Genomic DNA, 19268 nt, shown 5'->3' on the forward strand with positions numbered 1-19268 from the left:
TGTGGCAATGAATTCTGCAGACTCTCTGGCTAAAGAAATTCCTCCTCATCTCCATTCTAAAAGTACGCCTCTCTATTCTGAGACTGTGTCCTCTGGTCTTAGATTCTACCACCATAGGACACATCCTCTCCACATCCACTCTATCAAGAGCTTTCACCATTCAATAGGTTCCAATTAGGTCACTCCTCATTCTTCTGAATTCTAGTGAAAACAGGCCCAGAGTCATCAAACGCTCTTCATATGACAAGCTGTTCAATCCTGGAAAACATTTTCATGAACTTCCTCTGAACTCTCTCCAGCTTTAGCACATCCTAAGAAAAGGAGCCCAAAACCGTTCACAATACTACAAGTGAGGCCTCACCAGTGCTTTATAAACTTGCTTTTATATTCTAGTCCTCTTGAAATGAATTTGCCTTCCTCACCACAGTATCAACCTGCAAATTAACCTTCAGGGAATCCTGCACAAGGACTCCCAGGTCCCTTTGCGCCTCAGTTTTTTAAATTTTCTCTCCATTTAGAAAACAATCAACCTACCAAAGTCCATGACCATACTCTTCCCAACACTGTATTCCATCTGCCATTTTGCAATATGATTATTGATGGCTTGAAGTTGTGAGTAAGAATACACCAGGTTTCAAATTAAAATTGTAACATTAAATGTTCCCAATGTTCTCTTTAGTGCAAAATAGTCATTTATAGCAATTAGTCCAATTCAATTAATTTCCTGAAATATGATTCAAGTGGTGACTTTTGAAAATTATAAAACTGTTAAAAGTAAATTTATTATCAAAGTATGCATATGTCACCATCTTAACTTCAATTTCTTGCACACAGTTACAAGAAAATAAAGAAATACATTTTTTGGATGGAAAAACTGTTCCCCTCCCCTACAGCAGTCCACATTCAGCGTGGTTATAATGAGTCATTATAAAATGTCAAATTTTGCATGAACATAATGCTTGATTCAGCTTGACGTGGAAAATCATGGCCAAGGACACATAACCACAGCACAGTCAGATTGAAAAGAGTGAAAATCACTCCTGTAAAGGTGTAAAATTGTGGATTCATCTCATGTTATTTATTTGTTATTATAATTATTTTTGTACTTTCACCGTTTGTTGTCTTTTGCACTCGGGTTGAACGACCAAGTTGGTGTGCACTTTCATTGATTCTCTTATGGTTATTATTCTATGGATTTATTGAGTGTGCCTGCATTTTAATCTCAAGGTTGTATATGGTGACATGCACGTACTTTGGTAATAAATTCACTTTCTGTGACTTGCCTGCTTTTTTGTTCCCAAGAAGCCAAGAGAAAGGAGGTGGTCAAGAGACAACGCAAGCACACTGTTGTCTCACCAGCACCGATTTTCACCTTCAGAAACTGCTGTTACTGTTTTACAATATTAAAGTCATAAATGTGGATTGACTGCATTCATTCAGCCAATACATGTCAGGAGAGTTGCAGATACCGGAAATCTTGAGCAACACCCTTAAGTGCTAGAACTCGGCCAGACAGGCATCAACTGGGGAGGGGAAGGAGCAGTTGATGTTTCAGGCTGAAGCCCAGAAAGGAAGGGGGAAGAGGCCTGAATATGAATGTGGGGGGAGGGGGAAGGAGTACAAGCTAGAGGGTGATAGACAGAGGAGGAAGGTGGGTGAATGGGGAGGGGGGGTAGTTGAAATAAGAAATTGGGAGGTGATAGGTGGAAGAGGTGAACGGCTGAAGAAGGAGGAATCTGATAGGAGAGAACAGAGGACCTTCTTCCCCCTTCCTTTCCAGTCCCGATGGAAGGTCTCAGTCTGAAATGGGGACTGTTTATTCCTCTCCATAGATGCTGCTTGACCTGTTGTGTTCCTCCAGCATTTTGTGTGTTATCATAAAAGATGGTACACACATTACAAGCAAGTTATTGTTTATTGAAAGTATTTATAGCATAACAATAATGGTAAAGAAAACAGACAACATTGTCACAGAAGTTAAATATAGTGGACATTAGAACTCTGAAATAAAAATAGTGAACATTATAAATACTCAGCGGGTCAGTGAACATCTCACTTCAGGCGAAAGGTCTTTGACCTGAATTGTTTAACTGTTGCTCCCTGCATAGATAGTGCCTGACCTGCTGAGTATTTACTGCATTTCCTGGTTTTATTATCATGGGGTCAGCTTGGCTTCACCGGCAACGATTTTTCTTCAGACCTAGAAGAGGATGAGCTCCCTCCAGGGACTAGGTATATCATCAAGATAGGCACTTGGCACAAGGCCTGAAGCCTATTCTTGCCTCGTATCTCATCAGCCAAGGTTACTCATGTCTACAGACAAGAATTCAATTTTTACCGCCTCCGCCCCCCCGCCAGTCTTCTGACTGCATTCTTTTCTAATCCAAACTATGCAGAAACCAACTTTTGCAATAAATTTGTGGAGTACTAATCAGATACCAGCTTCAGCATTTCACCACTTTATTCCACAAGAAAGGGAATGAAAACACGCCGAAGCTTCAGAATTCTATGTCAGATGATAATAAAGTATAATAATGGCCCTACCTTCTTCTTCTTAAACCCATCTCTCCTAGTGGGGCGTAGGACACCGAAAGCAGGTCACCAGACTTCTCTGCCCTATGCCAGTCTTTCAAGGTGAACCCCTCGAAAACCCTTCCTTTCCAGGGATGAGGTCCTTGGAGTTTCTGTAGCACTGGGTTATTATGGGATGGGGTTGCTAGCCCCATGCTCAACCCTCCCCTCCTTTCACTGCCGGGCTTGGGACTGTCTGTGGCACAGTTAATGGTCCTGCCTATGTCTTCCCCATTTACACACTCAGAAAATCCATTGTCTACTTTTCAGCAAGTGGTGCTGTCGAGCTCCCAAAATTTCAGGATGGGGTCGAGGTCTGGTGATTCCCCAAAGATTACCAATCAAGCTAGAAACTCACGCAGCCGAACTGTGATAGTGGTAAGCAAAGGATTTTGGATGACAAGAATAGAAATTCGAGCAATTTCATGGTTTTGTGGCTGTCTGTGGGAAAGACGAATCTCAGGGTTGTATACTGCATACATACATCGATAATAAATGTATCTTGAGTCTTGATAAATCCAAAGGAAACGAGGTTTTTCATCTACCTATCTCTCCGAAGTGCTAAGGAAGGAGGAAATACTTGGGCCATGAAGTATACCTGGTTTTGATTGGCAGCAACAGATGCAAAGGGAATAGAGATTATTGGATTACCTTAGACAAAGCAGGAGAAGCACTCCCCTCTCTGTATTGGGATAATATTTTCCTATCATTATACTCTTTCCCTATGAATGGGAAGCTGGCTAATTAATTAGCCTGACTGTCAGAGTTCAGAACACTTCTTCTGTGTTAATTGCCAGCAATGGGTTCGAATAGCGTTCTTGTCCTCCCCGTGGAATGTGTGGGTTTCCTCTGGGTGCTCCGGTTTCCTCCCACATTCCAAAGACGTCACAGTTGGTAGGTTAATTGGTCATTATAAATTGTCCTGTGATTAGCCGAGGGTTAAATCAGGGCCAGAAGGTCCTGTTCTGTGCTCGATAAATAAATAAACAAACAAGAACAAGCAGACGGGCCAGACAAATATTCCGGGCGAGGGTATTCTGGAAGATGGAAGACACTAAACCGATTGAGAGAGACAACTTTCATCTCTACTTACTCACCTTCAAGCATTCTACAACTCATGTTCTTAGTATTATTTAATTTTTTTGTGCGTGTTTGTACAATTTGTCTTCCTTTGCCCATAGAAACATAGAATAACTACAGCACATTACAGGCCCTTTGGCCCACAATGCTGTGTCGACCATGTAATCTACTCTAGAGACTGCCTAGAATTTTCCTACCACATAGTCCTCTATTTTTCTAAGCTCCACGTACCTATCTAAGAGTCTCTTAAAAGACTCTATTGTACCCATCTCCACGCACCCACCACTCTCTGTGTGAAAAAACTTACCCCTGTCATCCTCTCAGTACCTACTTCCAAGCACCTTAAAACTATGCCCCCTCGTGTTAGCCATTTCAGCCCAGGGAAAAAGCCTCGGGCTATCCACATGATCAATGCCTCTCATCATATCCTCCTCTATCAGGTCACCTCTCATCCTCCGTCACCCCAAGGAGAAAAGGCCGAGTTCCCTCAACCTATTCTCGTAAGGCACCCTCTCCAATCCAGGCAACATCCTTGTAAATCTCCTCTGCACGTTGGGTGCCTGTTAGTCTTTATATGGAGATTTTCATTGATTCTGTTGTATTTCTTTGTTCTACTGTGAATGCCTGCAGATTGATGAACCTCAGGGTAGTATATAGTGACATGTACATACTTTGATAATAACTTTTCTTTGAACTTTGAACCAGATCCATTTGGAGCAGGTTCAGAGCTGTCAACTTCTGGGTCAGAGCCGGGAATGTCACCAATGCCTTGAGAAAAACTTGCTTCCTATCTGAGTGGGTTATTACAGATGTACTGAAAATGTTTGTAGTCTGTCGTACTCATTAATTATGTCAGTTTTTTTTGATGTCTCTAATCCGTAGCTAATCCCATTTTCCATGGAGATGAACAGCCAGGCCTACACTCTTCATTGTTCAGCTACAAAGATAGATGAAAGAAAAGTGTATACTTACCAAACTGACAGCATCAAGCCCTGACCTCTGTGTTCTCCTCAGAATGCATTGTGTCCAGTTGTCCAACAATGGGATCTGAATAATTTTTAGGCAATATTACACTTCAGAACAAAGTCAGATTTCAGGTTAGATGCCACTGTCTCAGATTTGGAGTAGGACATTGCAGATAGAACTGGCCAAAGAGGAACATCTCAAATGTCCTTATTTGGTCAGGTTGTTTTTCAGCTAACCAGAAGTATAAACCAGAAGTAAGTTGCTCTTTACATAGACACAGAAGAACTTTTGAACTCTTGCAGTCATTCATTTGCACAATTGTGCTGCTTAGAAAGGACAACTGTTCTGCAATAGTGTACTCATGCAATAAGCCTTCATCACTTAAACAAAGGTGGATTGTCATTTGGAGTCAGTATCCCTGAGGATTTAACCTGGACCCCAGCATATCCATGCAGCTGTAAAGAAGGCAAGACAGCGGCTATATTTCATTAGGAGTTTGAGGGGAATTTTTTGGTATGTCACAAAAAACACTCACAAATTTCTACAGGGTTACCGTGGAGAGTGTTTTAACTGGCTGCATTGCTGTCTGGGATGGGGGGGGGGGGGCACTGCACAGGGTTGAAATAAGCAGTGGAGAGTTGTAAACTCAGCTCCATCATGGGCACTAACTAGCCTCTGTAGCATCCAGGACACCTTCACGGAGCATTGCCTCAGAAAAGCAGCGTCCATCATTTCCCTCAACACCCAGGACATGCCCTCTTCTCATTGCCACCATCAGGGAGGGGTAACAGAAGCCTGAAGGCACACACTCAATGATTCAGGAACAGCCTCTTCCCCTCTGCCATCCGATATCTGAATGGACATTGAACACTACAAAACATTCACCGTTTACCCTTTTCTGCCTGGCCTGAGTTCCGAGTTCCTCCAGCATGTTGCTTTGGATTTCCCGCACCTGCAGATTTCTGTTTGTTACAGCACAACCTCACTACTTCTTTTATTTCTATTTTTTGCACTATTTATTTAATTTAACCATTTATTATTTCACCACTGCTGACCTGCCAACTGGAGAGTGCAAGGGTCGAAACATTCTGTGAAGGTGGATGGCCTCTGCCCCTGCCGAAGGCCACGCACCCCGGTGGATGATGCAAATCGTTTTTCTCTCTATTATCGTGCATTTCATTGTACTTGCTGCGGCCAAGCTAACAAACTTCTCGACGTACGTCGGTGATATTAAACCTGGTGCTGAGACATTTCCACCCTTCTTCGGTGAAACACCAAGCTGCCATGCAAGACCCAGCCCAACAGCTCGTCATACCCCCTTCACCAACGGGCGCCCACTGCCACACAGAAGGAGCAGGACATCCACTGCCACATACTCACCACTTGGGGAATATTCCGTACCCCTTGCGGCGTCATCAGATCCAAACACAGGTGCTGACAACAGTTCCACAGAAGCACGTTCACCCCCTGGACTCTGATAGCTGGGTGCCATTTCCACAATGGAACCGAGGGACAGGAATGCAGGGGATACATTTTTCTTCTGGAAAAAAAAGAGACGAGATGTCACATTGTTTTTGGTTACGAGCATTACTCGGGCATTGGTTACAGATATACCCCTATCATGACGTGGTCTCTTCGTTCCTGCAATGCTGGCATTGCTGTGGACCTTAATTAAACAGGACAATGAAGAGTGATTGTTAACACCATTGATTGGCTTATTGCAGGGTAAGCGCTCGATAATAAATTGCAGCTACTGAGGAAAACGTGAGGCAAAATTTTTACCTGTAGCCCGAACTAAACCTGATCTGATTTTCCCGGCTTTGCGGGATGACAGAAAATCTTGTTCCCAGCGCCATCTAGTGGTGATGGTGTTGTACTACATCTCCACAAAGAGCAAACAGAAAATTATGCGGTAAAAACCTAAAGGAGACTTTCTGTTCTTGCAAACTTCGGCTGAATTCAGTAATGCATGTGTCATGGCGCATATATACACTATCCATTCTCCAGATGATGCTAATATGTGAGTATCTGAAGGTTACTCACCCATGGGCTGAGGTGTGTGTGTGGGGGGGGGGGGGGGGTGTCAGGTTCACTCAAGTGCAGAAATTCCAGAGACTTAGCAATTCAAACGAAACATGAGATTTCTCACGGAAATTGACCAGCAAGACTAACGAGAACGTAGGCGAACTATACAGCATCTTGAAGAACTGAAATCACTCACAGTACACAGAACTAGTCCAGAGTTTCACCGGATGAGGATCTACAACAAGCAAAAAAGGATTGGCAAGCCTCTCCCCCCACACCAAAAAAAAATACACCCGGAGCACGTAGGAATTTGGGACCAATTAGACAGCCCCGGTGTCCAGGCCAAGCAATAACCCCCCCCCCCCCCCCCAAAGACTACCACTACAGTGCAAGTTATTGAAAATCCCATGTTAATTAAATGCTTCCAAATTGAACAAAAGTGATAAATACAAAGTTAACAATCCCCATGATCCCAAAGGAGACACCTACAAAGCAAAGTGAAAACCCAGAGCTAGTCCAAAGACAAACAATTAAACATAAAAGTTAAACAATGCTTTCCCAAGACAAAACAACCCACGTACTTACTGAAACCTTTGGCTGTGACAGGAGGACAGAAAGAGAAGGTCACAAAGCTTCCTTGCCCCAAACAAATTTCCAAACATAAGTTCTTTCTATCAGGAGTCACTTTACAATGATCAGACATGCCCATGCTCTGCTCTTCTCTAACTCATTTCAGGTGTTGGCTTCAGAAGTTGTCATCAACCAAGGTTTGAAATCAATAATCTTCTGGGTCTCAGGATCTTATCAAAGTCGGTCTTTGTAGCTCACTCTTAGATCTCTAAAAGGTGGCACAGTGATTAGTGCTGCTGCCTCCAAGCTCCACAGACCTGGGTTTGATCCGGATCTTGGCTGCTTTCTGTGTGGAGTCCCCCTGATCTCCCTGTAACCAGGTTGGTTTCTGGGGTTTTTCCTGCATCCCGGAGATGTGCCAGTAAGGGAATTGGCTGCTGTACCTCAGCTCTTACACAACAAGGAAAAAGTCAAGTTTAGCCTGATGAGCGTGCGAGAGAGGGTTCTCAGTAGTGTAATGGTTAGCACAACACTTTACAGTACCAGCAACCCAGGTTCAATTCCCGCCACAGTCAGTCCTGAAGAAGGGTCTCTGTCAGAAACTGTTTACTCGGCCAGGCCTGCTGATTTCCCCCTGAGTTCTGTGTACACTGTTTGTACATTCTAATGGTGGCTGCATGGGTTTCCACCCACAGTCCAAAGACGCATCGGTTGATAGGTTAATTGGTCATTGCAAGTTGTCCCGTGATTAGGCGGTGGTTAAATCCTGGGATTGTTGGGTGGCGTGGCTCAAAAGTCAGGAAGCATCTAGTCTGCACTGTATCGCAATAAATAAAGAAATCAGTTTCAGGGCTACAGGAAAACCAGGAGAGAGGGATTAGGGCTGCTAGGAGCTGGCATGATGCTGATGGGCTGAGTGTCCTTCTGAATTGAATGCTTGCTGGTAAGATTGGGCACAGGATCATTTGCTCCAGATAGAACAAGGCTCGTCACACTTTCAGAAAGGACCAATTCAAATCCTTTTCCTTAAAATAACTGTAATCCACATTTGCTTATTATCTAGATACTCAGTGATGAAATCTATTAAAAATAGTAATTGTCTAAGTCCTCCGTCGGCCTCCTTCCAAGTACCAGGAAAGTGATGAGCAAGCCTGTAAGCACCACTGTAATTTAAGCCAGTGGTAATCTGCTTGCTGGTTCTCAGCTAACTCACTGTTGTCCAGAACTACTTAGCTTTGGGCCTTATTACAGCCCTGATCCAGACAGTGGCCTGAAGCTACTGGAGATCAGAGAGCTGTTGTTCTGCCATGGTAACATCTGACTCAAAGAAACAAACTTGTCTGCGTTGGAGACTAATTGCCTCAACCCCAGAACTGGCTCCCTTCTTACTCCTCTTCTTCTCACCTGCCTCTCACCTCCCTCTGGTGCCCCTCCTTCCCTTTCTCCTGTGGTTCACTCTCCTCTCCCACCAGACTCCTTCTGTTCCAGCCCTTTACTTTTTCCACCTATCACCTCCCAGCTTCTCACTACATCCCCACTCCCCCTTACCTGTCTCCACCTATCACCTCCCAGCTTCTCACTACATCCCCACTCCCCCTTACCTGTCTCCACCTATCACCTCCCAGCTTCTCACTACATCCCCACTCCCCCTTACCTGTCTCCACCTATCACCTCCCAGCTTCTCACTACATCCCCACTCCCCCTTACCTGTCTCCACCTATCACCTCCCAGCTTCTCACTACATCCCCACTCCCCCTTACCTGTCTCCACCTATCACCTCCCAGCTTCTCACTACATCCCCACTCCCCCTTACCTGTCTCCACCTATCACCTCCCAGCTTCTCACTACATCCCCACTCCCCCTTACCTGTCTCCACCTATCACCTCCCAGCTTCTCACTACATCCCCACTCCCCCTTACCTGTCTCCACCTATCACCTCCCAGCTTCTCACTACATCCCCACTCCCCCTTACCTGTCTCCACCTATCACCTCCCAGCTTCTCACTACATCCCCACTCCCCCTTACCTGTCTCCACCTATCACCTCCCAGCTTCTCACTACATCCCCACTCCCCCTTACCTGTCTCCACCTATCACCTCCCAGCTTCTCACTACATCCCCACTCCCCCTTACCTGTCTCCACCTATCACCTCCCAGCTTCTCACTACATCCCCGCTCCCCCTTACCTGTCTCCACCTATCACCTCCCAGCTTCTCACTACATCCCCGCTCCCCCTTACCTGTCTCCACCTATCACCTCCCAGCTTCTCACTACATCCCCGCTCCCCCTTACCTGTCTCCACCTATCACCTCCCAGCTTCTCACTACATCCCCGCTCCCCCTTACCTGTCTCCACCTATCACCTCCCAGCTTCTCACTACATCCCCGCTCCCCCTTACCTGTCTCCACCTATCACCTCCCAGCTTCTCACTACATCCCCGCTCCCCCTTACCTGTCTCCACCTATCACCTCCCAGCTTCTCACTACATCCCCGCTCCCCCTTACCTGTCTCCACCTATCACCTCCCAGCTTCTCACTACATCCCCACTCCCCCTTACCTGTCTCCACCTATCACCTCCCAGCTTCTCACTACATCCCCACTCCCCCTTACCTGTCTCCACCTATCACCTCCCAGCTTCTCACTACATCCCCACTCCCCCTTACCTGTCTCCACCTATCACCTCCCAGCTTCTCACTACATCCCCACTCCCCCTTACCTGTCTCCACCTATCACCTCCCAGCTTCTCACTACATCCCCACTCCCCCTTACCTGTCTCCACCTATCACCTCCCAGCTTCTCACTACATCCCCACTCCCCCTTACCTGTCTCCACCTATCACCTCCCAGCTTCTCACTACATCCCCGCTCCCCCTTACCTGTCTCCACCTATCACCTCCCAGCTTCTCACTACATCCCCGCTCCCCCTTACCTGTCTCCACCTATCACCTCCCAGCTTCTCACTACATCCCCGCTCCCCCTTACCTGTCTCCACCTATCACCTCCCAGCTTCTCACTACATCCCCGCTCTCCCTTACCTGTCTCCACCTATCACCTCCCAGCTTCTCACTACATCCCCGCTCCCCCTTACCTGTCTCCACCTATCACCTCCCAGCTTCTCACTACATCCCCACTCCCCCTTACCTGTCTCCACCTATCACCTCCCAGCTTCTCACTACATCCCCACTCCCCCTTACCTGTCTCCACCTATCACCTCCCAGCTTCTCACTACATCCCCACTCCCCCTTACCTGTCTCCACCTATCACCTCCCAGCTTCTCACTACATCCCCACTCCCCCTTACCTGTCTCCACCTATCACCTCCCAGCTTCTCACTACATCCCCACTCCCCCTTACCTGTCTCCACCTATCACCTCCCAGCTTCTCACTACATCCCCACTCCCCCTTACCTGTCTCCACCTATCACCTCCCAGCTTCTCACTACATCCCCGCTCCCCCTTACCTGTCTCCACCTATCACCTCCCAGCTTCTCACTACATCCCCGCTCTCCCTTACCTGTCTCCACCTATCACCTCCCAGCTTCTCACTACATCCCCGCTCCCCCTTACCTGTCTCCACCTATCACCTCCCAGCTTCTCACTACATCCCCACTCCCCCTTACCTGTCTCCACCTATCACCTCCCAGCTTCTCACTACATCCCCACTCCCCCTTACCTGTCTCCACCTATCACCTCCCAGCTTCTCACTACATCCCCACTCCCCCTTACCTGTCTCCACCTATCACCTCCCAGCTTCTCACTACATCCCCACTCCCCCTTACCTGTCTCCACCTATCACCTCCCAGCTTCTCACTACATCCCCGCTCCCCCTTACCTGTCTCCACCTATCACCTCCCAGCTTCTCACTACATCCCCGCTCCCCCTTACCTGTCTCCACCTATCACCTCCCAGCTTCTCACTACATCCCCGCTCCCCCTTACCTGTCTCCACCTATCACCTCCCAGCTTCTCACTACATCCCCGCTCCCCCTTACCTGTCTCCACCTATCACCTCCCAGCTTCTCACTACATCCCCGCTCCCCCTTACCTGTCTCCACCTATCACCTCCCAGCTTCTCACTACATCCCCGCTCCCCCTTACCTGTCTCCACCTATCACCTCCCAGCTTCTCACTACATCCCCGCTCCCCCTTACCTGTCTCCACCTATCACCTCCCAGCTTCTCACTACATCCCCACTCCCCCTTACCTGTCTCCACCTATCACCTCCCAGCTTCTCACTACATCCCCACTCCCCCTTACCTGTCTCCACCTATCACCTCCCAGCTTCTCACTACATCCCCACTCCCCCTTACCTGTCTCCACCTATCACCTCCCAGCTTCTCACTACATCCCCACTCCCCCTTACCTGTCTCCACCTATCACCTCCCAGCTTCTCACTACATCCCCACTCCCCCTTACCTGTCTCCACCTATCACCTCCCAGCTTCTCACTACATCCCCACTCCCCCTTACCTGTCTCCACCTATCACCTCCCAGCTTCTCACTACATCCCCGCTCCCCCTTACCTGTCTCCACCTATCACCTCCCAGCTTCTCACTACATCCCCGCTCCCCCTTACCTGTCTCCACCTATCACCTCCCAGCTTCTCACTACATCCCCGCTCCCCCTTACCTGTCTCCACCTATCACCTCCCAGCTTCTCACTACATCCCCGCTCTCCCTTACCTGTCTCCACCTATCACCTCCCAGCTTCTCACTACATCCCCGCTCCCCCTTACCTGTCTCCACCTATCACCTCCCAGCTTCTCACTACATCCCCACTCCCCCTTACCTGTCTCCACCTATCACCTCCCAGCTTCTCACTACATCCCCACTCCCCCTTACCTGTCTCCACCTATCACCTCCCAGCTTCTCACTACATCCCCACTCCCCCTTACCTGTCTCCACCTATCACCTCCCAGCTTCTCACTACATCCCCACTCCCCCTTACCTGTCTCCACCTATCACCTCCCAGCTTCTCACTACATCCCCACTCCCCCTTACCTGTCTCCACCTATCACCTCCCAGCTTCTCACTACATCCCCACTCCCCCTTACCTGTCTCCACCTATCACCTCCCAGCTTCTCACTACATCCCCGCTCCCCCTTACCTGTCTCCACCTATCACCTCCCAGCTTCTCACTACATCCCCGCTCTCCCTTACCTGTCTCCACCTATCACCTCCCAGCTTCTCACTACATCCCCGCTCCCCCTTACCTGTCTCCACCTATCACCTCCCAGCTTCTCACTACATCCCCACTCCCCCTTACCTGTCTCCACCTATCACCTCCCAGCTTCTCACTACATCCCCACTCCCCCTTACCTGTCTCCACCTATCACCTCCCAGCTTCTCACTACATCCCCACTCCCCCTTACCTGTCTCCACCTATCACCTCCCAGCTTGTACTCCACGCCCTCCACCCACCTTCTTATTCTGGCTTCTCCTTCCTTCCTTTCCAGACCAGATGAATGGTCTCAGCAGGAAAAATCAACTGTTAATTCCTCTCCAAAGAAATCACCTGGCCTGCTGGGGCCCCCAGCAATGTGTGCATTGCTCTGGATTTCCAGCATCTGCAGAATCTCTTGTGCTTACAAATTGCTATAAAAGTTTCTCAGTCCAGTGTCCTGGGTGGTTTATACACTTCCTATAAAAGGACCACATCAGTTGCTCCCTGATAAGTCTGCTTGTTCTGTTAAATTCTCCATTCAGTAGATAACAAAATATTCCATTCCCCACTTGGCATGATCTGATGAAGAGAACTCAACAAGTCAAGCAGAGCTCACGGAAAGAAAAGAAGTAACAAGAGCTTTCGGTCTGTGATCGTTTATTAGAACTCAAGGAGAGTTCTAGAGCTTTGTGCCAGCCGGTGGTGTAGTGGCACCCGCACCAGACTCCGAGGCGAGTGGTCACGTGTTCGAATCCGGCCGGCTCCTTACACGCTTTCCATCCGTGCTGGGTTGGGCATCGAGCTGGCAACTCTGACTCATAAAAAAAGTTAAAAAGATACGGCAAGGTTGCTGCCCGGTGCATCACGAGGAGCAACAATTCCAGAGGTGAGGTGAGGTGAGATTTAACAAATTTGGCCAAGCTTTGGATCAAGGAGCCTAGCAAAACTGAAATCAAACGGCTGGAGCTGAATCTTGCACAAGCGGGGGTCCTGCAGATGCCACAGCGCAGAGCTCCTCGAAGCAATGCCCCAGGCCCAGCCACTTTCAGCTGCTTCACCAACAAGTCACGGTAGCGTAGCGGTCAGTCTAAAGCTATTTCAAGTTGGGGCGCCGGAGTTCAGAGTTCAGTTTCGGTGCTGTCCGTGAGGAGTTCACGTGCTCTCCCCGTGACAGTGTAGGTTTCCTCCGGGTGCTCCAGTTTCCTCCCACAGTCCAAAGATGTACCAGTTAGTAGGTTAATTGGTCTTTGTAAATTGCCCTGTGATTAGGCTAAGGTAGAATGCTGAGCGACACAACTTGTTGGGCCAAAAGGGCCTGTCCCATGCTGTATTTCTAAATAAATTAAATCTTCGGTCCAGTATTCCCCTTTTCCTCCCAATCACATGTTGTATCAATGTACGGATATCCGTTGCATAGTACCTAATGTTGTTTGCAGGGAATGTTGCAGTCACCTGGATACATGTTCACCTCTGATCTCATGCTCACAGGTTGCAGTTTGTCTACAGAAACTCCTGCTGCTCAGTTTCAGTTATAGCTTTTGGTACTGGGGAATAACGGAGAGAGTCAGCCAGCTCCCTGATCCTATATAATCCGCCTTATCAGTGTTGTGATCTGCAAATTCTCCTCCAAATCTTGGAAGTATATTAACGTCACTAGGTCTAAGTGATGGAACTCCATACCAACCAACACATGGGGGGTACTTTCTCCAGAAGGTAACTCGTTATCATCCTTCTCAAAAGTAGCTTGAGTTGGAAAATAAATGTTGACCTTACCAGTGATGGCAAAAAACATGAATAACTTTTTTAAAAGTCACCTTCAGATATATTCAGATTAGGGTGGCATGGTTAGCACAACGCTTTACAGTACAGGTGACCTGAGTTCAATTCCCGCCACTACCTGCAAGTATGTTCTCTCCGTGACCATGTGGGTTTCCTACGGGTCCACCGGTTTCCTCCCACAGTCCAAGAATGTACCAGTTCAAAGGATTTAAGGTACATTCATTGTCAAAGTATGTTTGCAGTGTACAACCCTGATATTCATCTTCTTCACAGACAGCCACGAAACAAAGAAAACCACGGAACCCGCACAAAGAAAGAACACGAACCTCCCCCATGCACAAAAAAAAACAAATTGCGCAAATGGCAACAAGAACATCAAACCGCCCCCTCGCAAAAGACAAATTGCGCAAGTGGCAACAAGAACAAACATATGAAAATGCAGAATATAAAACACAAAATTGAAGCGTGCACATTCAGTTTAGTTCAGTGTTCATTACCTGTAGGCCGCCCCGATTCAAAGCTGCCCCAAAAAATGCAACAGGAAAAGGAATGACCGGATACCAGAAAACACATCATTATGTGAACTGCAGTCCAATCCACCGATCAAGTCAATTAAAGCTTGCTCCAACACTATCCTCTGACAACATCGAGGGACAGAGAGGTCATTCGAGGGCAGGAGCCTTCTCTCAGGGGCAGCAAGTGAGAGAGAGAGAGAGAGGGACCACCTCACGCAGACACTTTCCTCTGACAGTAGCGAGCGAGAGGTTGGTAGACAGCGTTGAACACTCACTTGCCTTCTGCACTCAGCTCAATGGTTTCAATCTTCATCAGCGCTTAGATCTTCGAGAAATGGAGTTGATCATGGACTCTAAGCCTATTGGCTTCGAAGCCCCTCGCCTCCTGGAACCTTGTCTGCTGGTAGGTTGATTGGTCATTGTCCCGAGATCAAGCTGGAATTAAATCAAAAGTTTGCTGAGCAATGTGGCTTAAGAGACTTATTCTGCACTGTATCCCAATAAATAAATAAAAATGAAATAAATAAAAGCATCGAGATTCTATGGTTATACATTAGGCACCATTTTTTTGTGCAGCTCAAAAACTGTCCGCCAACCTCAAAGCAGAATTCTCCCTGGTTTAATCACATACAAAACCTGCAGATGCTGGAAACCCAAGCAACACACGTAGAATGCTGGAAGAACTCAGCAGGTCAGGCAGCACCTGTGGAAAAGAATAAACTGTCAATGTTCCAGCTGAGACCCTTCATCAGAACATTAGTTCCTCCAGCATTTTGTGTGTGTTGTCTTCCTGGTTTACGCAGTTTCTTTGCTATTGCCTTAAGTAACTTTGCAATATTCCTTTCCCAATGTTATCATCTTTTCTGTTTTTAAAAGAGAAAAAAAATAAGCTATGAATTTCCTGTTAGTCAGCTGCAGAGAAGAGCTGAGTGCTGTGAATGACAGCTGAAAATAGTGTTATACACACTTGGTCACTTTATGGTGTACATCTGAACACCTGCTCGTTAATGCAAAAAAAAACTTATCAGCCAGTCACGAGGCAGCAAATCAATGCATAAAAGCATACAGACATGGTCAAGAGGTTCCAGACCAAACATCAGAATGGGGGAAGGAAATGTGATCTAGGTGACTTGGACCGTGGAATGAGTGTTGGTGCCAGACAGGGTGGTTTGTGTATCTCAGAAACTGCTGATCTCCCGCGATTTTCACACACAGCAAAGGCTTCCCAATCTGGGGTCCATAGACCCTTCAGTTAATGTAGGGGTCCTTGGCATAAAAAAGAGTTTGGGAACCCCTGGTCTAGAATTTACAGAGATAGATGCGAAAAGCAAAGGAGATCCAACGAGTGGCAGTTCTGTGGGAAAAAATGCCTTGTTAATGAGAGAGGTCAGAGGAGAATTACCAGACTGGTTCAAGCTGACAGGAAGGCAACAGAAACTCAAATAACCATGTGTTAGAACAGTGGTGTGTAAAGGAGAATCTCTGAACACACAAGGTGTAGAATCTGGGGTGGCTGGGGTCCTGTCAGAGTCCGTGATCTACAGATAAACTCAAACTGTGATTCTTCAAGGCATTGGGTTCTCGCTCTCAAAACTATGGTCCAAGGGAAAACTATGGCATTTTCAATACCTCCGGGTGTGGCCTGGAAGTCGTGTGTCTTTGTGGATGACCCAATACCTCACCGGTGTCGCTGACTGAAGCATCATGGAAGATTGACGCATCGAGGCAGCAGAGTATGCCGCTGTCGAAATGCAGCCCTCCAGTCGAGGGAACTCGAATAAGTGACACTGCAGATTGTAACATCAAAACAGCGACCCAATGGTCTCCCTCTCATCTGTTGCGGGAGCCACTACCTCGCTCTCCCTTGTTGGTGAGAGAGAGAGAGAGAGAAACTCTCTGAGACGTCAACATGTTGGGATGGACTCTAGATCACGGTCTCTGGGGCTTTGCTGTTGCTCTGGGGGGGTGGTCGATGTTTCCTGCTGGAACAAGTGGATAAGGGGCGGGGGGGGGAGATTGTTGATGCTTTGCTGTTGCTTGTGCATGGGAGGGGTGAGGGGGGTCTTTGGGGGTCCCAGCGTTTTCTGTCATTCATTCTTTGGGTTTTTTCTCTCTGTTTTGAGGATGCCTGTGAAGAGTAAGAATTTCAGGTTGCATACTGTACACATTCTCTGACATTAAGTTGAACCATTGAACCTTGAAGTGGGCGGATGACAGAAGCAGAAGACCACAAATTTACAGAAGTAGACTAAGTAACCACCTTATTAGTTACCTCCTGTACCTGGGAAAGTGCCTGCTGAGCGTATCTTCCCTGTCCTTTCACCATGCTCCATTCTCTCTGAGCTATAACACTTTGCTCAGAACTCTCATAGCTTGGACCATAGCTTCCTCAGTGTGCTACTGAAATTAACTGATTGGTACGGACGGCACTGAAGATAAGTCTTTCACTGTACCATGTGACAATGATAAACCAACTTTTATTGTCACCTTTCAGTCCCTCCCTGATACCTTCCCTGGACTGAGTGTTAACTAAGGGGGAAGTGCCTCATTACACCCGTCCTTCTGGGTAGGAAGGTCACCTTTGATAACTGACGTAATTGATATTTTTGCAGAGTTTTTAATTAAGAGGATTTGCTTGGTATGTATTTGAAAGCAGATTGTTCTTAAAAAAAGGTTTTCCGTGAACAAATAGTTAATTTAAAGTTAAAGGTCGGTGAGCCATTTGAAAGGTCAGTCACTGAAGATAGAGTATCCTTTACAGACAAAAGCAAATTCTGTTGTGCAGTTGTTGCATTCAACAACAGCGCCAACAGAAACTTTATCTCGAGCAGGTATTTCATTGTCAGCTTGAAATGTCTATAGGGCGACTATTAACAGCAGTGCAAATTTTTGCAGGATAAAACAGGGGCTGTGCATACCACATCAATGCGCCTTAAATTTCTTTGAGTCAGTGCCAAGAGCACGTGATCCCTGCTCAAGGACTTTATCTATTTTGGTGGCCCCCCTGTTCGGGCAGATGGCTTAAAATTTATAGTAACATCTGCATGCGAATTTCAAATAGGGTCTCCAAGGTTACTTTGTAAGTGACCAGCAGAGTCTGCTTTCAATTATGGAAATGTGTCCTCCTTCTTATAATGGTTTCTAGCAAATACTGTAAAAGTATCGTCAATTTAGATTGAGAAACCTTAATTAGGGCGCTCGTTTCTTTAATGGTAGCAATCATCCCACCTCACTTTTTTTTGAAAAAAGGGAATTGATTTTGTCTTTTTTATCTTGACCCCTCCTTGGTTTAGTTACCAGTGGTGTTAAACTGCCTCTGGCAGCATTGGGCTGTTATTGTAATGCTGTCGCAGGTTAAGGGATGCTGTGAAAATTACCAACAATGGGAGGTAGGAGAAGGTGCCTTGGGATTGAGGCAAAACTGTAATAATGAAGGCTGGAAATAGAAATCCCTTGACAATGTTCTTGGAATAATTCCCTTCTGATTTTACAGCACTGCACAAAAGCCTTAGGTACATGTATATAGCTGGGGTCTCTAAGACTTTTGCACAGAACTTGTCAACGTGGAGAGGAGAGTAAATCTGTAAATCTGGTGGGAGCAAAGGATGTTGGGGATGGCGAGGGTGGAGCGCTGTTGGGGGGGTGGGATTGGTGGCAGAGAAGGAGTGCTGAGGGGCGGGGGTGCAGGCACACCCAGCCCTGAGACTCCAGCCAAAGTCACTTGATTCCAAACAATTGGTTTATTGATCATTACATAACGTCTCTCTGGTGAATCCCGCTCCCTCCCTCTCTCTTCCCCTTTTCCCAACCATGATGCTTCTCTCCCTGCTCCCTTTCCACTCTCAGTCCACAACAGAGACCTGTATCGGAATTAGGTTCATTGTCACTCACATATGTCATGAAATTTGCTAATTTTCGGCAGCAGTACAGTATGATACATAAAATTACTGCAATACTGTGCAAAAATCTTAGGCAGCCTAGTATCTATATATATATATATATATATATATATATATATATATATATATATATATATATATATACCTGAGACTTTTGCACAATACTGTATATCATTTCTTCTATCTCTTGTTAGCATCCCTCCAAAGCAACAAGCCTCACTTGGTAGGTTACCTTGTGAATTTGAACTGGTGTCTGACTACTCTGGAGCCCAACCTGCTGAGAATCTCATTATTCTCGACATTGTGTCATTCCCACTTAAGGTTTTATTTTGGCACTATAGAAATGATCAGAGCTATCATAGAACTATGATCAGAGCATTTTTCCCTTGTTCACAAACAAGTGGCCTTAGACTGATCACCAGCACAGCTCATCTGGCCAGCATTCCTTTCTCTCCTAGCCACCTGGCAGATGGAGGCATCCCTCTCCAGCACGTGTAACCCTGCATGGCAAACTCACAGCGCGTACATCCAACATGAAGCCCACAAAAGTTCTAAAGAGATATGGGGCAAACTGCTGTACTTGATTCTTGGCTCGGTCTCTGTAGCATACAGACCCGTGTTACAGAGTACTCGAGATGTCGATAATTGTACTGCACTAACATTTGTGAAGAGTTTCACTGCCTCAGGCGCCATTTTAATTGCCCGCC

The 19268-nt window shown here is 46.8% G+C and overlaps 1 protein-coding gene across 1 annotated transcript in view; it reads left to right on the top strand.

The window, feature by feature from the left end:
• The first annotated feature begins 2924 nt into the window (after positions 1-2924).
• LOC132403533 (myosin regulatory light chain 2, ventricular/cardiac muscle isoform) overlaps positions 2925-19268 on the top strand; it is a 36118-nt gene continuing 19774 nt past the window's right edge. The window contains exon 1 of the mRNA XM_059986928.1: positions 2925-2949. The gene's annotated coding sequence lies outside the window, so the exon portion shown is untranslated. The remainder of the gene's footprint in view (positions 2950-19268) is intronic.

This window comes from Hypanus sabinus, chromosome 13 (genome assembly GCF_030144855.1).
Source record: "Hypanus sabinus isolate sHypSab1 chromosome 13, sHypSab1.hap1, whole genome shotgun sequence".
Classification (NCBI taxonomy): domain Eukaryota; kingdom Metazoa; phylum Chordata; class Chondrichthyes; order Myliobatiformes; family Dasyatidae; genus Hypanus; species Hypanus sabinus.